General features: G+C 40.5%; 1 protein-coding gene across 1 annotated transcript in view; it reads left to right on the forward strand.

The window, feature by feature from the left end:
- The first annotated feature begins 11,413 nt into the window (after positions 1–11,413).
- The window catches only part of GYPC (glycophorin C (Gerbich blood group)), a 35,938-nt gene continuing 26,105 nt past the window's right edge, over positions 11,414–21,246 (forward strand). The window contains exon 1 of the mRNA XM_064451281.1: positions 11,414–11,635. The gene's annotated coding sequence lies outside the window, so the exon portion shown is untranslated. The remainder of the gene's footprint in view (positions 11,636–21,246) is intronic.

Below are 21,246 nucleotides of genomic sequence, written 5' to 3' on the forward strand. Positions count from 1 at the left end.
AGAGACGTGCTCCTCCTTCTCTGCTGTAACAGGTAACCTCCATTTCTCCATGGGGTGGTCAGACTGTCTCACACTGAGTGGGTTCCCACATGGACCTCACATCATAGAAACGGTGGGGCACAGCGGAATTCCAAACATGAACCCAAATAAGTCCTGTATAGCAAACATTCTGCATGCACAATGACAAATGCACTATTCAAAACAAATACCTGATAGTGAAAAAGCAACGAAGAACCTAAATTATTTAGCAGCCAGGGTGCTACCCAGAAACCCAGAGTGCTACTAAGGGTTCTTCACCCTGGGACCATGAAATCAGTCATCTCACTTGTCCACAATGAGCTCTAAGCACAGCGCTATGCCATGACCCCAGTGGAGGATAACTTCTCAGCAGAACCAAGAGGTAAAAAAAAGAGTCAGGAGTTATCACTGTCTATCTGTGGCAAACACATCAGTTAAGAGTGAAGTGGACACACAGTGACTTCTCATTGTGTTTGTGTACATTTTACAAGAAGAGACTATGTTGATATAATTTTCAATCTGACAGATTTGTCCACATTTTAAATTTCAGATTGTAAATTATGTAAGATATTTACCTGATTTAGGTTAAACTATTGTGACTTCTAGATGGAGAAAAGCCCTTCATATCTCAATATTATAGATGTGTTTCTCTTTCTAGATAATATTTGCAGTACAGGATGCTTTTAAATTCTTTTTTCCCAGTGATTGAAAAACTCAATACTTCCAACCTGTTCTGCCAGTACATTGTAGGTGATCTTCTGTTCCTCTGAGGAATCCAAATAATTTTTAGCTCTGTGCCAGCAAACTGCAATTTTGTGATATCAGCTCACTAGCAGAGTATGGAGAATTGCTAGAAACATTCAGTCTTCCTTCTGCCATTAGGATAAATCCATGAACAGAATTACTGAATCTCCCCACATACCTTCCGAAACTTGAAAGACACTGACCTCACACTGTTAAAAAGCTGACTATAAACATAAATACTTTTGTGTGTGTGTTTATGTGTGGAATTAATGTCTAGGTATTGCCCATGGCCATTCAATTTGCTACTGAATGTCAATGTTGACTTTAGTGGACAACATAAAAATGTTAACTGATATGACTACAACAGGGTTAGATTGTTCGTATACATGCACAGCTAATTTGTTTCGAAGCCCAGCTAACTGGATGCAGCTGTTAAACATACCCCATGACCAGGCTGGACTGACAGCAGGGTAGTTGTGCTGGATCACCCATGATTTAGGAGAAGTTAGATGGGATGATTAACAGGTCAGAACTAGCAGCAAAAGAAGTATAAAGTAACACAAGAGAAAAACATTATTTGGTGGAGGTGTTTCTGATTTTTTTCAGGTGAATTGCATATTTTGAATACCTTAGGAGGACAAAACACTGTCATAACCACTATAAGCCACAATGATTTTATACATAGATGATATCTGGGTACTCTATTCAGTGAGATCAGATACCAGCAAGACACTACCATTTTATTTTTCTTCTTATATTTTAGCCGAGATACTCTAAGCTAGAACATTTACATGGGAATTGGGCCCAGATCCCCTAGATATCTTTAAGCACTTCTTCCTCTCCTTTATTTCTGCACCTACAAAAAGTAGACAGCAAAACTTGTACAGATATCAAATGTGTGATCTCACAGCCTGAAGATTAATTATTTTAGGCTATTAAGTGCAGCAAAATTCCAAAACCTTGAAGGTACTACAGAAAAAAATATTATTTAATGGTAGGTAGTGAAATCAATTTCCTAGGGGTTATTCCCAGTTCTAAACTTGATTGAAGATGGTCTTATATCCAATAAACAGAGGAATAACTTATTAAGTATTTGCAATTACTCTTTTCTAGAAGTTACCTGCTTCATTTGAAAAAATTCTACTCTTTTATTAGACCTTGGATACCTCCATCTCACTATCAAGAAGCATATCTAAAGTTGTATTCTAAATATCTGCTAAAACAGTACTAATACAATATTGCTGCATAAATTTCTGAATACATTAAAGCTGAGAGCAACCATTCTCACTGATGTGAATATTAACAAGCACTATAGTGACTAGAAAACAGAAGATGTTTTCAGAAAAAGGTCAGGATTTGAATTAATGTAAAAAAAATTAACCAATATTAAAAGAAACAAAGTAAGCCAAAATTTATTTGGCTGCAATTACTGTATTTTTCAAGCAATTAAAGCTTTTATGGCATTATGTAAAATATACAATAAAAACACTTTATTTAAGTTTATTTAAACTGTAAGCAGGACATTTCAGAGGATATCTGACAACTGTTTCTTGAAGGTAAGAAAAGAAAACAACAGAGGATGATGGCAGGTGAAATTTCAAATGATGGAATATTGATACAGAGCGTTGATTAACACAGAGTGTTTATTCATGCTACACGGTTCATATAATCAGTTACACTTAGCAAATGAGGATTTGATTGCCCAGTATTCCAAAGCATACCAGCATTTTCACATGGGAAACGCAAGGACTCTCTCTATTTGTATTTGGCAAGTACAGGAGGAATGGCCTCTCTGAGGAGCATGAAATGGTACCAGAATACAAACAGCAAATTTAAATATTCCTAGAAATGCTGCAATACCCTTTATGTCTGGATCTCAGCTTGTTTTTTTCCTTGGAGGGGAGACAAAATTATTGGTCTTGATGTAGTTCATCACACCTAATTTTAGCCATAGAATGAATCCCCTTCTGGAAACCTCTATCTCCTTCTTTGTCTCCAGAGGAATGCAGAAGACTAGAATAAATTATGTGACTAATATCTCAATCACTGAAGTTACATAAAATGACACTAACCCCTTATCTTTAAAAAGCTTCTTCAGTAGCCTGCCTCACTGTCGAGTCTGAGTATAATTAGGAAATTTAATGTGGGTGGTGTGGTAAGAGGAAGTGTCCATATATAAATATTTATAGGAAGCTTTCAGTAATCAGGAAAATCTTTAAGCATGCTTTCAACTTGGAAGAAGACATAAGCATGTACTTATAATTAAGAGCATTTTTTGTATTTTCTTAAATAAAGGTAGCCATAAGGACATTCTTCAGTGCTTTCCTAATACAGGGTTGAGCTCCTAGAGATGAATAAGCAGCGTAGCACCAGTGCTACACAGAATCTCTCCAGCTCTTATTTCCGTATTTGAAAGAAGCTGACAAGATCCAGTGATCCTAGAGATTTCTGAACTTAGATCTTTCCCAAAACTTCCTGATCTAAACCAGTTCCATTCCTGAACTCTCCTTGTCAAATCTAGATCTCCTTTCAGCCTGACTTCAGAAGTCAAAGTTCATATTAATCTACTTAGTAGAGAAAAGATATGTTTACATTATTCAGATATTTTTCCTGCAGTTATGTTTGTTGTCATGACTTACAACTTCCCAGGCAGCTCTTTGATTTAATAAGGAAGAAAACGATCTCTAAATAAAGCATTGCACATTTCACAGTGAAGTACGTATGTATCAGTAGACTTTGCTTGCAGCCCATTACAAGAAAGGAGTAATGCCTACATATTCTCTTTCCTCATCTCACCCTTTCCTTGCAGTGGAATGCCTACCACGTCCAACAGAAACACAGGGACAGTAAAAAGTTAATCTGTGGGAGCGTTGCAGAATTGACAGCTAAAATTTTCAACCATGCTCATAGATGTCATTTAAATAACTTTTAAGGAAGTCTGTGACATCGTATCCAGAGCCTGAATTTGGACACCGCATTAAAGCAAAACAAAATTCATTGTATAATTTAGCCAGCAAAAGTATCCTTTGTGTGTCCCAGTGCCTAATTAGTTATGAGTGGGTCTGGTGAGCTGTTGCAATTGGGCTTTTTGCCATTCCAGCATGTGCAGTTGAGAGTTTTTTGCTTTGTTTTGGTTTTTGCAGCTGTGTATTCTCCTGCTGAATGTCAAAAATCTTGAAGCTGTGCCAATCAGATACAGCTGAATTGCCTTTGCTGCAGTAAAAAAAAAAATCAGCAGGCAATTTATTATTAGAAAAGACCATTCTAAAGTTTTACTCCCATCACAGCAGAGAGCTATATCCATTTTTGTATAAAAATCTACATAGCACAAGTAAAAGGAACAGCAGATTAGCAGGTTTTAAGACCATATCCTATTTTAGAGTGGACCTCAAGGATAGCCACATCCAGTGCATTTAGTTGCAGTTTGGGAACTCTTTCTCTCCCACTTACTGTACAAAGCTTGTAAAACAAATTTATTGTCAGTGGCTTAGGAAACTCACCTAAGTGAGATAAATATTTTACTGAGAGAGCTAGAAACTACCCATTAAGCAGGGGTGGGTGAATTTCCTTTAAAATTAAAAGGAAAAATAAGGCACCCACTTGTGTCTTGCTAAAAGACAGTGGGGAATCATGTGTCTAATGCTTGCTTTTGGCTTTGAGAGTCCTCCCTGAAGCTCTGATTTTACAGTCACTTTCTCATCTGCTTAATTTGTGTGAATAGTCTTTTGAAAGCAATGGAAGGAACTGTCTGCAGGATGTTAGTAAATCCAGTCACACGACTGCACTGGGAAGACACATGTGTTCATATGGCAGGGGTCAAAAAACATGGCCTTTTTCCCAAGAGTACACCAGTGAGAAGATAAGAAAAATATATTTCTACACTGAAGCTGTAAGTTTTCACCAGGATTTTAGCCAAGGCTCCCCAGATCCTATGTCTGTTGATTAGAAATTGTTCAGAATAAGATTTAATAAAAAAAAAAAACACCACAAAACAAACAAACAAAAAAACCAAAACAAAACAAAACCACAAAAACAACACTACCAGCATAGAAGTGTTCATTGCTTTGGGAACTTCAAAATTTCATCTTTGTAGTCCTAAGGGATGCCCTGCGTGCAGGATATGGTAACCACCTGCCCCTTTGGGAACAGTCTCCAAGAGCCTAAGGATTTGCAAACACTACAGCCAGGGATCAGGACCCAGATCTGTGCTTGTAAGCCCTTTCTTCCCACTGCAGTGCTGAGTTATTGGTGCGATTCTCATGAACTCCATTAGGATTGCTGACTACATCTTCTAATTATTTAATTAATCACTTAACAAAGGAAGAAACTTGACTAAGTCAGTAAACACAAACATCTTCATGATTGCTCAGACAAGTTGCAGAATGAAAGGAAAAACTATGCAAGTTTAAGGTTGTTTTAAAATAAAACCAACTGAAATCGCATGACTCATGAGAAAAATAAAGTTCAAGCCTCCCTTTGGGTGGGAATTTTGTGGAGTTATTTTTAAAGCCAGGATAGGAGCAGTGTTATGCAACAGGGTCTCAGGGTCATCACACACATCCTCATGGTTCCCTAGTTTCATTCAGTGTAGCTATGCCTTTATCACGTGCCAGCTCTGTGCTCACATAGTGGGTTGAAACACTAAACTGTACACTGAAGTACCTCTGAGGACAATGCCCTCAGAGATATGGTGTAAATTTGCGGTTGTCCTGTGCAGGGACAGGAGTTGGACTTGATAATCCTTGTAGGTCCCTTCCAACTCAGGACATTCTATGATTCTATGATTTTATCTCTGCTTTTATAGTTAATCCACAGCTATGGAAAGCAGTCTGATAACCAAACATGTTATAGGTTGCATATATGATGTATACACATACATATACACAATATATGTTACAATGTAACAATGTTGATGTTGTATGTTACAACATCAATATGATGAGGAAGGTATCTAGCACAGTTATTATAAAGTGTTCCTATAAAAATTGCCAGGATGGCACTAGTTCAGTAGGATAAGTACCTTTGAGTATATTTAGCCTGCGATCCTGCATAGAGACTGACAGTTGTGGACTGACCAGAAGTACAGAAGAGAAGAGAAGCAAGAGCTTTTTGCTCTTGCAATTGTAGAAGAAAGTAGTCTTAATCTGATGCCTTTTCTCCGGAGTGGATAATGCATGCAAGGTAAAAATGAGCACAAATACCTCAGTGTTATTATATTTTATGAAATATCATCTGCTGATCTGACTGTGCCTGTTTGGCACCGTGTTGCTGCAACATGGGAGGCAGACTCAGGAATGGATTTAAACCCACACACACTTATCCAACACCTTTGTTCAATGTATCCCTGCTACTGCTTTAGCCAAAGCATTCACACTGTGGTTAGAAAGAGCTCAACTTTGGATGTGTCCCATCTAAGCCTGATCCATCCATGGTAGAAAAGAGGTTGAAGCCCTTGCTAAAGTACAAGAGAGCTTAGGATCCAACCCCCCAGAGAGCTCAGGCTGAGGCAAGCCCATAGTTCATGTTATAAAGGAGAACTGAGGAGATGGACAAGCAAGTTTTGAGAGGCTTTTGACCTGCACTTAACTGGCAGTGAAAGGATAATTAACACTTGGGTAACAAAACATGCCAGGCTCCACAGGCATCAGGACTGTTGACTTTCAGTTTTCTGGCCATTTTGGAGTTATGCAATGACCTAGAAAAAAACAACTTATTGAAATTTTGCTACATATAATACAGTTCCAACTATGTAAATGACAATGATGGTTTTCAGTCAAACTGAAGGTCTAATTACACCAGATCCCCTAGGAATGATGCCTTCCAGTGTTTAATTCTGTTTTGTGTGAGCGAGTCTTCCCTTTTATTTGTTTTAAAGTTCAGCATGATGAGCTTTATTTTATTTATCTTTTAGTTCCTTTGTTATGATAAATCCATGTACCAAAGCCTGCTCTCAGATGTCTTGAACTCAGTAAGAGCTAATAGTACAATTTACCCCCTCCACTTCTACCCAGATTATGTAACCACTGTCCAAAATGTGCACTATCAAACAGCATGCCAACATCCTGTTGACTGATCTAGAGTACTAGCAGATGCTTTTCAGTGGTATAAGGTACTATATTGGAGAGGAGGCTGGAATCAGTGGCTCTAAGGCATCCTGTCTGAATGCGGGACATGAAAACATTATAGATTGTCACAGAGAATCAACAACACTTTGTCCACTGAGCTCTTGACCTTACCCATTTTCCTTCCATGGTGTCATTAAATGAACTACAGCTCAACAAAAACCAAGCACAGGGCTGTAGAGAAGATGTAGAGTCTCCTTATATTTCCATTTCACAGACTGATGGCATGTTTTGAGAAGGATTTGTATTGCAGTGACACTGGAGATTCCCCTGAGAACACAGATACTTTACAGACACAAATGAAAAAGAACTTGCCCCAAATAAACTACCAGCCTAAGTGGGCACACTGTAAACACAAACAGGAACGCTACATCCTTTAACTGCAAATGGTTGTGAGATAAGGCAAAGCAGGGGGGTACACTGTGTTCTAGGGACAGAAATATATCCCAAAGGTTCAAGTAGAAGTCAGAAGGGTGGTAAAAATAAAGACATATCCCTGAGATACAAAGTAAGGAGATTTGATGTCTTATCTCCAGAGTAAATCCTTCTCTTTTGGCCTTGTGTAAGGGTCAAGAACTTGTTCGGTAACAATTACTGTTATGGCTGCAGACAGAAAATTCCTCCTCTGTGCCCCAAGGATTTCACAAGCTAGTTGCACTTAGGGTCACTGGCAGCATAGGCACCACATGAAACAGCACTTATACTAGCATCATAGTCCATCTTGGTTAATAAGTCTACTTTCATCCCTTTTGCGTGGTCACAAAGGTTTCATTCTCCATGACATTCTCCAGACCTCAGTTTACTTATACATGGGATGGGTCATCTATGGCCAGTAATCCCCACCCTCTTAGCACAAAAATAAATGGGAAACAAGAAGGAAACAAGAGGACTGATGTCAGGGGGGAGAGCCTACAGTACAAGGTAACAAATAAATAGACTATTATTCCTTCCAGAGATGGAGAGAAAGGTAATCAGTAGAAAATGGAACTTCACAGCGTGTCCAGAGCCAAATGTTTTCCTGAAGCATCTCTCATATGAAGTATCCCTCCTTCAGGATTCAGCCTAGTTTCTGCTGTACCATGGCCATATGTCTCCTTGACCTGCAGAAGATCTTCAAAGTTTGGGATCCATCCCAAACACACATAGCTCACCAGCCTGGAATGTTTGAGACAGCCTGAAGTGTGTAGCCAGCAGAGTAGAGAAGAAAGCCAATACCATCTCTCACACCAGCTGACCAGGTGACCAGGGCACACAGCCTGGTGGGACTCATCGCCAGAAATGTGGCCATCAGTACAGGCACGAGGCCTATCTTGAACTCACAACCAGGCAATAACCACTTCAGCCACTGCTACATCCTCTCTTCAAAGTCTGGGTGGTGGATCCAAACAACCTCACTGAGGCTGGGAGGCTGTGTAGGCTGAACAACGAAGGATATTACTGAGAGCTTTCCACTCAGCCTTTTTCAATCAGACAATCTTTGCAGGCTAAGATTACAGATTTTGCATTATGTTTTGTCATGAAAATTCAGTGAAGACAGGGATTTATAATCCGATGCCCTACTGCTGTCAGGCATAACTTCCTGAAGAGAGACTTTTTCCTTTGTCTTATTTATTTATTTTCCTTTGAGTGCAGCCTAAACCCTCCCTTCCTGTTGGGAACAACAGCTGCAGCACGCAGCATTGCCTTGCCAAGCCTGAACGACTGTGAAATATCATTTATCTTGGAGCAAGTTAGTATCAAAGAGAGCAATCATGTGGGTCTGACTATGAATTCATTACATAGCTGTGCTTAGGAGGAGTAGGATAAATTGCAGTATCAGAGGCAAAAGACGTCCCACTCCCGAGGTGACACTCTTGGACCTGAAAGGACTGTCACATCTGAAAACACTACTGAGTCAAAAAGGGAATTTTGGTTTCCTTGCACAGAAAAACACTCTGAGCCTTCAAAGGTTGGAGATACAAAAGTATTCACCAGGGCAGGAAACTGATACTTCTTCTGTAGGTTAGTGGGAACATGGTGACCCTAGAAGATGAAGTAATTGGCTGATGAAAGCCACATGGCTGACACACACACTTCCCAGCATACCTGTGTTATCCCACAGATCCGGTGGATCCTGTATGAATGCCACAGCCCACAGACAGAAAATGCTTTCAGCTACCCTTCTGTTATCTTCACCCTTTCATCTTTTTGGGGGGCTTTTTTGCCAGAAGCAACATATTTAAAGTTTACAATAGAGTTCAGACAAGCTGGAAATTAATGATTAATCACATATTTTCCCCACCACCACTCCACTCCCATCTTTTGCTCTGGGTGCCTTTGGTGCCTCAGGTCCCCTAGGGGTGGCCAGCTGAGGGTTGGGGCAGGCAGAGAGCACTGGGCTGCTCATTGTTTTGTGCCCCAGTCTCAGGCTCCTCCGGAAGCATTCTGGGCTGCGTGGAGCTGTCGTACTTGCTTCCCTTTTCAACCTCACATATTTCCTATTAATGATGAGTGGGAAAGGTCAGGGAGGGTCCCTTTAATGGCCTGCTTGACAGCAAGCAACAGCCTTGGGAAATGGCTCTCTGATTTCCTGGGAATCCCAGTCTACTGAAGCAAAGAAAGAAGTCCTAAGAAAAGTGAAGATATCAAGGTGCTAAACAGGACTTTTTCACATGGTCTTGGTTCTGCCAGAATCCTCTTATGTAAACTTGGGTATAACTCTCCCAGGAATTTTGGTGGTAGGAGAGTAGCCTTAATACGAACAAAGAAGGCAGATGCAGGAAGTGTTGCACAGATGTACTAGGAGATAACAGGGCTCAGTTTAGGGCAGCCCACTCGGGTGCGTGTATGCCATTTTCAGTAGTCCGCCACAAAACACCTGGGAAGGGTCCAGACCACTGGCACTAGCATAATGAAGGCATCAGTACCTTCTGTCCTTCAGTTCAGCTGCAGCAGCTGAGAAGTCTTTTCTTGACAGCAGTTCTGTAATTTCTCAGGGATCAGGATGATGAATGATTTCAACGTAAGAACTCTGCATGACAACAGTTCTCATGTCCCAGGACAGAAAGCCCCAATTTTACCTGTGCACATTGTGCTTCAAATATAGAAGAAGCAATAGATAACATTCCCATCAGTATTTTCACAGAGAAGCTATCTGGTGTAAATCAGTGTTGCGCTATGGAGTTGAAGCCAGTGGAGCAACGTCAGGAGTTTTTTGCTATTATTTTTCCCTCTTTGTTTTGTGACTTGCTTTGCTCTGTCTATCACTAAATGTTCCAGGGCTCTCTACCATGAGCCCAGAGTGTGGAAAATGCTGACCAAAGTCGTCAACTTTATCCGTGCTCACAAACAAGCTGTTATTTGTCGTTGGCATGTAAATAAGTCACTGTTCTTTCCACCCTATAGCCTTTAAATAAATACTGTGAACCAAGTTCACAGCATTGATTTCTTGTAAGAGGTAACTGAGATGATCTCACAGAAATATCCTGTGACAGTTTTGCAAAACAGGATGAGTCTCAGCCTGAATTTCATGGCTCTGTTTTTTTCCACTTCTATTCTGATGGTTACTGTGTTTTTGCTGTCACAGGCAGCCGGTTAATTCATCTTGACTCACAGAGACCAGGAAAATGGAAACTTTGTCCACTCTTTTTAGTGTCTAAGGTATATGCATTATAAATTACTTTTATTTTTGTAGTATATTGTGTATATACAAAAGCTATATATTACTTGTGTGTTTGGTATGACCTAGGAGTCCTACCCTGTGTATGCACACTCACAAATACTGCATACTGCTGATTGCAGAATAGCATGCAGATAACCAAATAGATAGCTTTAAATAGTAGCAATGTAAACAAGGGAGCTGGTAGCCTAGTCCAGGCTGAAAAACTTGCTGAAGAGCATGCAGACCAATAAATATATCCTGCGTATAAAAAATGCCTGCCTGCAGATTAAAATAAAAATACCAAAACTGGGAGGAAATCAGTTGTATCATCTTTATTCTACAGATGGCAAACTGAGGCAAAGATTAAATGCTTTGCCCAGGGTGCCATAAGACACCTGTGTCAGCACCAGGACTGGAGTTACCTGCGCCTCTGCCTGTGCTGCCGCAGCCACGGGTTCCTCCTTGTTCTGAGCACAGCGTAGATTCATGCTATAAGCTGACGTAACTACTCTGACCCAGTAAATGTCATGCGCAATTTTCACCTGTTAAAAGGACAGAATCAGTAAGAGTGTGAGTGTTAAGGATGCTGCTGGGCAATGAAAATTGAAAGCTTTCAGTCTCACACACTGATGATAGGCATTTTGGGAAGGGAGTCAGCAGCAAGTTTTGCACTTAAAAGAAATAATATCAACAGTGGTGGGTAGGGGTTTGGGAAGCGAATCTAAAAGGTGCATCTAGATTTGGCTAAGAATGAAAAGAGTGTTTTCTTTCCACTGGTTGCTGGCTAGTAAAAGCAAAGGGGTGGAATACATCCAACTTGCAAAACTTGAATACAGTTACTGCTATCTGCAAATGGGTGCCCCTCCCCGCTCATGTGAGCTACACAGGCAAAAGAGAATGACACATGTGCTGTTTCCTTTTCCAGTTGTAAAGGGGTCAGGAGCCAGGCAAGGAGAGCCCGAACAAGAGGAGCATTTTCCTGGGCTCTTCCAGCTGTTCTGTTCAATCCCGCCGTCAGTTCTGAGCAGGGAAGAGAGGCTGTCAACACAAATAAGGCATTTTTCAAAGGCGTAAATTATGAGTTACCAAAACAATACGACATCTCAACCACGTGAGTACCCTTATCCCCCCTCCTCCTTATAATAAGAGTGGATTTATCAGTCTGTCACTTATGGAAAAGACTGTCTAATGCATCTCATATGCAAAAAAAAAAAAAGAAAAAAAAAGAAAAAAAGAACACCTGAGACTAATCCTGAAGAAAAAAAGTTGTGGTGAAAATGTTTTCCTTTTTTTATTCTCTGTGTTTGTGCGTGAGCGTGTGTATGAAGAACTGAAACGGGCTCTGCAAACTCTGGTTCCTGAATAGGACCGAGCAAAGTTAGTAACATTTCCGCCTAAACCCTGGCTTAGAAAAGCTTCATTTGAATGTTTTTCCCTCCCCCGCCTTCAGGAATGAAAATATAGAGCATTTCAAAAGTGTACTGACGCTTTTCTAAGATATTAATGGTGCTGCCCAACTTGTGTTTAAGTCTCAAGCTGTCTGTGTGTAATATGAGACGCAAGCCACAAGCTGACAGTCTATATTTAAAGCTACAATGTGTTTCTCCTCCTGGAAATTTAGAAACTTGGGCTTAGGACAAGCAAATTAGTTTCTCAGCAAGAGAGAGTACAGGAGGGCAACTCCGCTGCTGGCATAACTCTGCATATTTTAGTAAATTTGAAAAGAGAGAATTTGGCCCAAATATTCAAGTGAGCACAGAGGCTTAGCTGCAGCAGGGTAGCGTTCATTTTGGGACAGTATTAAAAAGAAAGCAGAGGGGGAGGGGGTTGATTCTGATTTGAAAAGCTGAGAAAAGTCAAGGGGAAAACTGTGTTTTTGGTGCTGCAATAGCAGCTCCATATCTCTTTTATGTCTTTAGTAAAACCTTTCCTGCTTTAATTCAAGACAGCAGGTTTGTATTATTTTTAATAAACAAACTGCCAACAGCAGAATTGTTTATCATACTGTGGTATCAGTAATGAAGGCAGAAAGTACAGACGGCATTGCTGGGAGCTGCCTGTGGTTCAGGGTTTGATCTAGAGATCGCTGTAAGAATATTTGGTCTATATGGATGTTGGCACTGATGATGTTTCCCAAGCTCTAATGAGGCAGGCTGATCCAGCAGAAATGACACAGTAAGCATCATCACTGGAATCCCAACCAGCAATTTCTATTTACCCTTTAGTCCTTTTTGCAACTTCCAACCAACAAGAAAGATTAGGTGCTAGCTTTATATTAAATTTTATTCTATTTTATTCAGCAGTTTAGAATATTATAGCTTGTTTTCTATTGTTTCTATTACAGCTGGTTTTCTATTATTAATAGGAAAGAAACATGCAGACTAATTCAGGATTCTGAGAGTTTGCGTTTGGAAAAGCTTAAGTAAATTACTGCCATTGGTGTTCTCCAAGTGTGTGCAGGAGGGTGGTCATGACTCATTGAGGTGCATTTTGCATTTTGCTCATTGTGCAATATCAGCAAGGGTCCAGACCCAATCTTGTAGCTTTAATGACAGGCTTGGCCAGGTGACAAGCCCAGGACCAGTGCTACAGTCCTGAAAACATTACTAATCACTCTCTGACAGACCCAGGTTGTCAGAGGACCCCACAGAAGGCCCTAGGGTGGTTCTGGATGAGGAGTTAGTACCCCATGGGGCCTTTTGTGTGTTCATAATGAAAAAAGGCTGATGCATCAGGTTCTCTTGTTTTTTTTCCAAAATCTAGACAGCAATTCTCAGCTTGAATCGTTTTAAGATCATATGATTGCCAGTGAAAATAAATGGCTTGCAATCTAGCAAGAAGTATTCTGACTGAAAAATAGTGACTATCTATTCTTTATTTGCCCTCATAATTTCCCTTACTGATTCAGACAGGGCGTTCCTGTATTTTGTTTCAGTATGACTCTTTTTATTTTTTTTTTAATTACATGGATCAAATTTACAGATTAAGAACAGAATTATATTAGAGGGAAGTCTGATAGTACCATATTCCTGTATAATGCAAGTTCGATGCTATGTTTTTATAATGGATGAGGTTTTGGGGTAGGTCTTGGGGAAATAGGTATTATTTCATATTAAAATTCCAGAAATTTTTGCAAGAAACAAGATATTGAAAGATCAGTGTGTTAACAGGCAGTGCACAGCATGGATAGCAGATGTTTGCCAGAAAGGCAGAGTAATTGGGAAAACAAATTTGCTTCATAACCATAGTGAAAGTCTTTGAAATGGGTGTGAAAATGCATAAAGAATCAGCAAAAACCTTTGACTATACTGAACATATTAATTCTTTGCTGAGTACCTGCAGGTGAGACCACAAAGCAGCTGCCTACTGATGTAAACTGAACAGTGTTAAGTTACCTAATTGCTCGTGTTCTTTGCTTATCTCCTTGTATTCACTCGTGGCTGATAAGGAATTTTTATTCATTCTGTAAATACAGTATGATCCTGGCAATCCAGGTGGGAGCAGACTACTGTTTCAGATTTTCTGTTTCTGTGAACCCTGCAAATGTATTCTGCCTCTGTGCGGGGATGCCACACCATCTAACCTCGGGCATTTTCCACACCTGGCTCAGATATCCCGTTGCTCTGAGTGGGCTCTCTGTATACTCAATGGAGAGACAGACAAGCCAGTAATTCAGCTTGCTGATGTTAGGCAGTGTGTGTATATTTACTCCATCATTCATAGTTAATGGACGTTTGTGTGTGGCTGGAACAAAATGGGATACCTAAGTAAAGAAGTCTGCTACCAAAGCCAAAAATGGAGTTGGCCTTCAGTTTTGTTGGCTGGGATTCAATACAATATCATGCTGTGAATATCTCCAGTTTCTTTTTTTTCCCTCTTCTGCTGCTGCTGCTGCTGACATAGAAGAGACCTACCCTGATAGTAGGAATGTAAACTTCCTGATTTTTAAATGCATAATCTCTGAATGCATCAGCTTCTGGTGATGCATTTGCTTCCTCCCACCTCTGCTCAGATGTACAGGCAGTAGCTGCCTGACATTACAAAATCTGAGGAATTGCACAGGTTTAGCAATCTCTGTTCAGACTGCAGCTTTTGCCCTCTTTTAGACTGCAGTGACCCAGTTCCAAGGCAATGGACAGCTCAGATGAGGTGAAGGACTCATAGATAAACATCACTGTGCCAAAGGTTCAGTCTGGGGAAGCAGTGATCTATGCAAAGACATCTTTGGGGGTCAAAGGTGTTCATTCCCTTGGAGAAGGTGCTGTGCACCTTACAGGATTTAATCTGTACTTGGCATGCTGGGAATGCTTTATCTGGGGCCTCTTATACTCCAAATGCCAGCTGTCAAAGGAATTAGTGGGTAAGGAGAGCAGTTTGTGGAGGCTTCTCTTCCAGCAGGTAAGGTCTTCCTTCTGGGTGGGTGGGAAAGCAGTGTGGTCTGTGCTATGTACAAGAATTGGCCCAAAAGGAAACCAGAAGGCAAGATTGTACCTCAGGCCATGCCTCAGCTGCAGAGAGAGTAAGAGGGTCAGGAACAGGGTGAAGCAAAGCAAGCCTTGTGAGCTGCATGCTTTCCATCTGCATTGCCAGCTGTAGTTCAGCAGTAGTCCAGGTGCAAGCCCTGCCCTGCTCAGTGGGAGCAGATCCTGGTGCTGCCTCTGTCCCACAAGCGGGCGGTCTCGGCTCCATGGCGCCCAGCTTCTCCACCTACCACAATGACAGCTAGGGCTTCTGGCAAAAAGAGTCAAGTATGAGTGGACTGTCCCTTCCAGAGAGGCTGAGAGCCTGGCAAAGGTGGCCCCTGATAAAGGCAAAGTGACTTACAGCTGTGAATGGTGAGTCTGGTTCGGAGAACAGCCTTGCCGTATCTTTAATTCATTAAGACACATATTTTGGGGCTGCAAACTGGTCCTTTAAATGTTCCTGGAGCAATACCACTTACCTTTCACACAGGATCTGTGAAAAGCCACAACTGACCCCTGTAGACTTTTAATCATGTTATTCACTGCCTTGGCAATAGATTTTATTTCATTGCCCTTAATCAACAGAAGCGCTTGTCTGTGACAGTAACTAAGAAACAAAAGTGGACACTATTGATTATGAAAATCTTGGTCTTCACTGGTAAACCTGTGAGCATTTATAAGCAAGGAAACCTACAGATTATAAGAACCTCTCATTTTTAGCACAGGGATCTCAAAATGTGTCCCAGAAGCATTTATGAAAATTGAATGCTTCTGCTTCTATGTTTGTCTACCACCACTCTGCATATGAATTGGAAAATTTGGCTTTATACCCCAGGGTTCTCCCCAACACCCTCGTTGCCTGGGATGTTGATGTGAAAGTCTGCAAATTGAAAGGCTCAGAATGCACCTGAAACTCCGGTAATTAACAGCGGAAATGTTGGCAAACTGCGAAGATGGAGAGAATGGGGGGGATATCCACCCAAATAGGAGTCTGCTTTTTTAAAGTACACAGTTCTCAGCATTTCTGGGCACTGATTTTCACAAAAAAAAAAAAAAAAAAAGAAAAGCCAATGATTTATACATTACATTTTAAAGATTCAGGTTATGGCTGGTTATGTGCTTAAGCCTATTAGTATTGCAGAACTGTGCAGTGTCTGCATCTCGTTGCTGATACTGCTGCACCTTTCTTTCTAGGCTCTTGTGGAATATACCCTGAATCCATCACTGTTCAAATGACTGAGTCCAATCAGCAAAGCCTTTTGTAAAACAGGCTTTTGGGACTGCATTCTCTAGTGAAAGTCTGTTTGTGTGTCTGCTCTGTGAGTGCCTGTCTCTATTGTTGGGGAGGGATTAGTATTCCTATAGCATACAGAAATGCAAGCCAACAGAGGGATCTGATTGTGCTAGGTGCTGTACAGGCAACCTTTCTTCCAAAGCCTGGTGGTAGACTACATAGAGAGGACAGATTACAGGTAGGAGAGAAATGACTGCTTTCCAGGGGCACTATTGGAGAGGCAGATTTTGACTATGGGAAGGCATTTATAGCACCCAAGAGGTAGGAATTAGTATTAATTCCAGTAGATCGACTAGGGCAACAGCTTTTTGCTTCCCACTTCCTGATTTTGTAATACATGCTTAGGAAATAAACATAGCTGAGAAGTCATTTAGCAACTAGCTTATTTGTTTCCCACAGAAAGATCAGAAAACTTCTAAACACAGCATTTGATACCAGTAGGATCGTTGCTTACTTTTTTTTTTTGCTTCACATCCAAGTTGTGATAGGAAATGCGTGAAAAACTGGGGGACGCCCAGATGCTGCAGTGACAAGAATACATTGACATCTTAGCTGGGCAAGTGTTTGGACAGCAGACAGACTGTGTTTTAGTTATTTCTGAAAGATTTAAGTTGCTAAGTCAAATGAATTTGACAGTGTTACCCCAGTAATGAGCTGATGAAAAATTCACCAGCTGCTAAGCATTCTGAAAAGCTACTTAGCAAATGAAGAAAAGTGGCACTTGGAGAAATCAGGTTTGGTTTGCTCACAGTTTATGAACACAAATGGAGAATAGGACTGTCTTCTCTGGGTAATTTATTTGTAACCCATAACTCAACTACATCAAGTAATGATACTGCAACCTTATAACAACAGACATGCAGTTCGTAAGGTGTAGCTCAAATAAGATCTGTACTCCTGCATTCCTCCAAGAGACAGCATGATCTAATTCAGACCCAATTCCTGACCTTCCAGTGTTAGCATGGAAATCAAATGCACTGCCTGTACTATGCTGCTCCCTTATTGCAGATGTACCTTGCACTTGTAGTTTCACCAATGAGACAGCTGGCTAAGTGATTTTCCTCTTAATTAATCTTCTCATCTGCAAAGGAGGCCAGTTTCTCATATCTTCTTCTCTTCTGACATATGTTTCACCACAGGGTTCTTCCTGATGAAGCAGAAAACTTCACTTAAAATCTCAACGGGTTAAACTTGTTCTGCTGCATTGAAGTTTTAAAGTGATATTTTTTTGCCTTCCCTCTCCCTCTCTTTTTCATCTTAGAAAAAAAAATAAATTCAGTTATTTCATGAGAGTCTACCTCTTTCTTCTTCAGATAAGCCCTGAAATGGAGTTAAGCTTTTTATCAGTAAGTTGCAGGGGGTCTTTTGAACACACCCTGAGACAGCTCCATGTTATCGTGAGTGATAAATGCCTATTTTACTGGGGACTGCATGTTTAAAATGTCTAGTTTTATGAGGCGATCCACATTATAAAGACCATGTGTGACAAGGTCACAGCAATGCAGAATCAGACATCAAGTCTTTACATATGTGTTGGTGTTTAGATTTGCAGAGACTATTTTAGTAACATCAAATCTAGAAATTGGATTTGAATTATTTATATATGTATATATATACACACAGTGTATGTATGTATAATATACGGTATATCTATATGTATACATATACACAGACAGACATACATATATACACACACCACCCTTTTCACTACTTATATGGCTTTTCACTAGTCAGACTTGTAAGTATGGAGAGTTGTATTTCCATGACCACATCTCTGTTCACAGGCCAATACCCACAGCTCATGTTTCCCCTTTCATATGGCAGATACCTTCAAAAGTAGCAGAAAAAAAAGACTAGATTTTTGAAAGCTTCACAGAAACTTAAACTCAGTAACAAGAAAGAGAACAAGAAGGTGATTTGGGCTATATATAAGAAGGTGGAAAATATTACAAAATAGCCTTTTTATATGATATAGCAAAACATCAGCAAAGCGGCCTTATGCAAACTCTCTCTTGCAGATGCCAGATTCACGTGCTCTACTGACTGCCTATGCAGTCAGAGCCTGGCAGCTCATGATGGTAAAGGTGCTGAATCACTCCATGTTTTGAATTTAGGCATCATAGTATTTGTCTGAATCCATCTTGGAGGCTATTGCAGGACCCATGTCCACATAAGCAAAGATCCAGATTTCAGAGACAGGGGGAAGCAGATGTTCCATATGGATCATGCTATTTAAAAGGGGAGAACCCAGGTTAGGAAAGGCCAAGTCTGCGCTCTTCTTCAGGCAGTGAATAGTGCAAGTTTAAACCTCAGGCAGGCAGGAGATTTGGTCAGGGTTGTGTTCCTCGAGTAGTTCATTTGTACTGGGAGAATTTGGTAGTTGCATCTTCAGGACAGTTTTTTAGAAAAACTGATCATTTTAGCATATTTGTGCTGAAATAGAAGTTGTTCTTTAAAGAGCAACTATTCTCCTTTAGAAACAGAATGCTTCAGGAATCAATTCAATTGTATTCTGTAATTCTGCATCCGCTTCAGACAGTTATGGGAAGATGAATCTATACTGGATTAGCTTTCATGGAATTGTTACTCCAGTTTAACTTGATCCTTTTCTGTAGGCAAATTTGTTCTCTGTACACAAGAAAAATAAGTTTCTTTTCTTCAAAAAAGCATTCTTACTAAGACAAAAGCAAGGTGCCTCTCATCTGCTAATCAGATATTTCAAAAATTTCGGTCACTTAAGAAGGGATGAGAAAACAGCTCCTGATGACCAACTTTAGCTAAACGAAATAATCATTAGGTTAAACAAATAGCCCACAAATCACTTAACCACAGGTGATTAGAAAGTTATACATATGAATGGGTAGAGAGAAAAAAATTATTTCTAATGGATTCTTGTGAAATGTGGTCACCCAAGATTTCAGAAAACTCGTGTATATTTTCAAAAATACTGAGGTATCTTTAAAATGATGCTCTGGATTTATATATTTTATTTCTATCTTCTGGGATCTATATGGGTATATTGCTGAATACCATTTTCAAGGGGTTTTTATCATTTATTGGAGCTAGAAATTTACCAGTTTATTATAAAACCACATTTTCAGTAGAGTGTCTTATTTCCTGAGGCTTTAATAACCAGCACCGAGGAGCTAGCAGAGGTTATTCTTCTAACTATGTGATGGTTCATTCAAGTGTCATGAGCACAGTCCCTGTCTTATCCAATGCAGGGAGCAGAAAATTAAATTCTTAATGTATCTGTGATGTAAGGATGCTCTCAGAGAGCAGACCAGTCTCTATCATTACCTCTCTGTCACACCTGCCCTCTCAGGTTGTCTAGTCCATGTATCCTCTGCACCTCCTAATCCTGCCTGCCTGGCCTTTTCTCAGCCCACAGGTAAGTGCTCATATTTCAACACAGGAGAAACATACAGGTCCCAGTTGTTAAATGCCTTTTCCTCCCTTCTTTCAAAGACCTTCCACAGTTCTGGCAGTGGGAAGGAACAAAAACACAGACAAGGAAGACATAAATCTTCCCTTGTCATCCTCTGGGCTGAGGCCTTACTTCCTGTGGGTGTCACCCCCTCTTCCATCTCCCTCCCTCTTCTCTTCTCCATTGGTTGCTCTTTATTTTCTTATCTTCACAGCTTGTTATGAAACAACACCTCCCCCCTCCAGATCTTTCCTGTCATCACATAGGAATTTTTATTTACAACCTGTGACACACTTTTCACATCCTGGATCTCACGATTAGGAGTTTATTATTGTCTGTCTCCTTTGAATTTCAATAATCACATCAGTTTGATTTTTGGAGCCTGTTCCATTCAAATCCAGTTTCCCCCTCACTGAAGTCATGGGGATTTTTTATTTTAAAGAATCCTGTACTACCAGTTACTAGTGGCAATTAAGCCCTTGGTGGAAACAGGGGGATATACATAGAATTAGGGTGCATCTCTACAGAAAACCCTGCATAAGGTTTTGAGCAGAGCAGACCAGGAAACAAAACGGCTGTTGAGAGCCATGCTTCCGTTCCAGCTTCCCCTTTTATTTGGGAAAAGGGGAAGTAACAGTTTTCTTGCTCCTTTTCAAAACCACTCAGTATGCTCTGCACACCCTGTTGCTTTTCCTATTACTCATCCTATCTTTGCTGCAGTCACGAAGAAGAGTGAAGTTAATGGCTTCTGCTAACATTGACATGGCCAAGAAGAATAGCACCAGGTCAGGAAGGAGGAGGGTGCTTTGTAGATCCTTCTTGTGCAGGCTGTGTCCACCTAATGGAAAGGGACCAATTCTTGCCAAACATTATTGATTGCCTTTGGCACTTTCCCAGCTCCCACTGAGAGTTTCCTGCTACTCTGTACTTAGAGCTCAAGCAACAGTTAGTGTCAAGACCCTCAATTATTCTTAAAAAAAATGAAAAAACATCTTCTGTTTCACCTTTTGTAGAGCTGGATGAATCTGGTCCCTCCAAACATCTCTCCCATGCCTCTTACTTACCCACTCACCTCACCCGCTCTCCCCAGTTTATGCTACCTCTTCTCAAGTTAATCATCCTACACCCTGACCTAAGAGCCCAGCTCTCATTTCTGCTTACTTGCTGCACGGGACAGATTTTGAGATTAGTTCAAGTCCAAGCCATTACCACAAAAGTAGTGATACATGATACGTGATGACTTTGTGTGCTGAGATATGGAAAAAATGGTGTTGTTCAGCCCCAGAAAGAAGCCGGTTTGCTTATAGCCTGGGCTAGCTAGACATGTCTTTCATCTGTTTCCAGCTCTCCAGTCCAGCTCTTACCATCTTTCCTTGCACATCTTTCCCATTCCTTCTTAACAAAATACAGTCTTCTCCATTGCATAAATGTATCCTTTTTGCTTTGTAAATTCCTCAGGACAGAAATCATCTCTCCTTCCACCTCCTTTCTAAACAAAAATCACCAAACAATTATTTGCCACTTCAGTGTTCATAAGG

Source organism: Phalacrocorax carbo, chromosome 5, assembly GCF_963921805.1.
Source record: "Phalacrocorax carbo chromosome 5, bPhaCar2.1, whole genome shotgun sequence".
Classification (NCBI taxonomy): domain Eukaryota; kingdom Metazoa; phylum Chordata; class Aves; order Suliformes; family Phalacrocoracidae; genus Phalacrocorax; species Phalacrocorax carbo.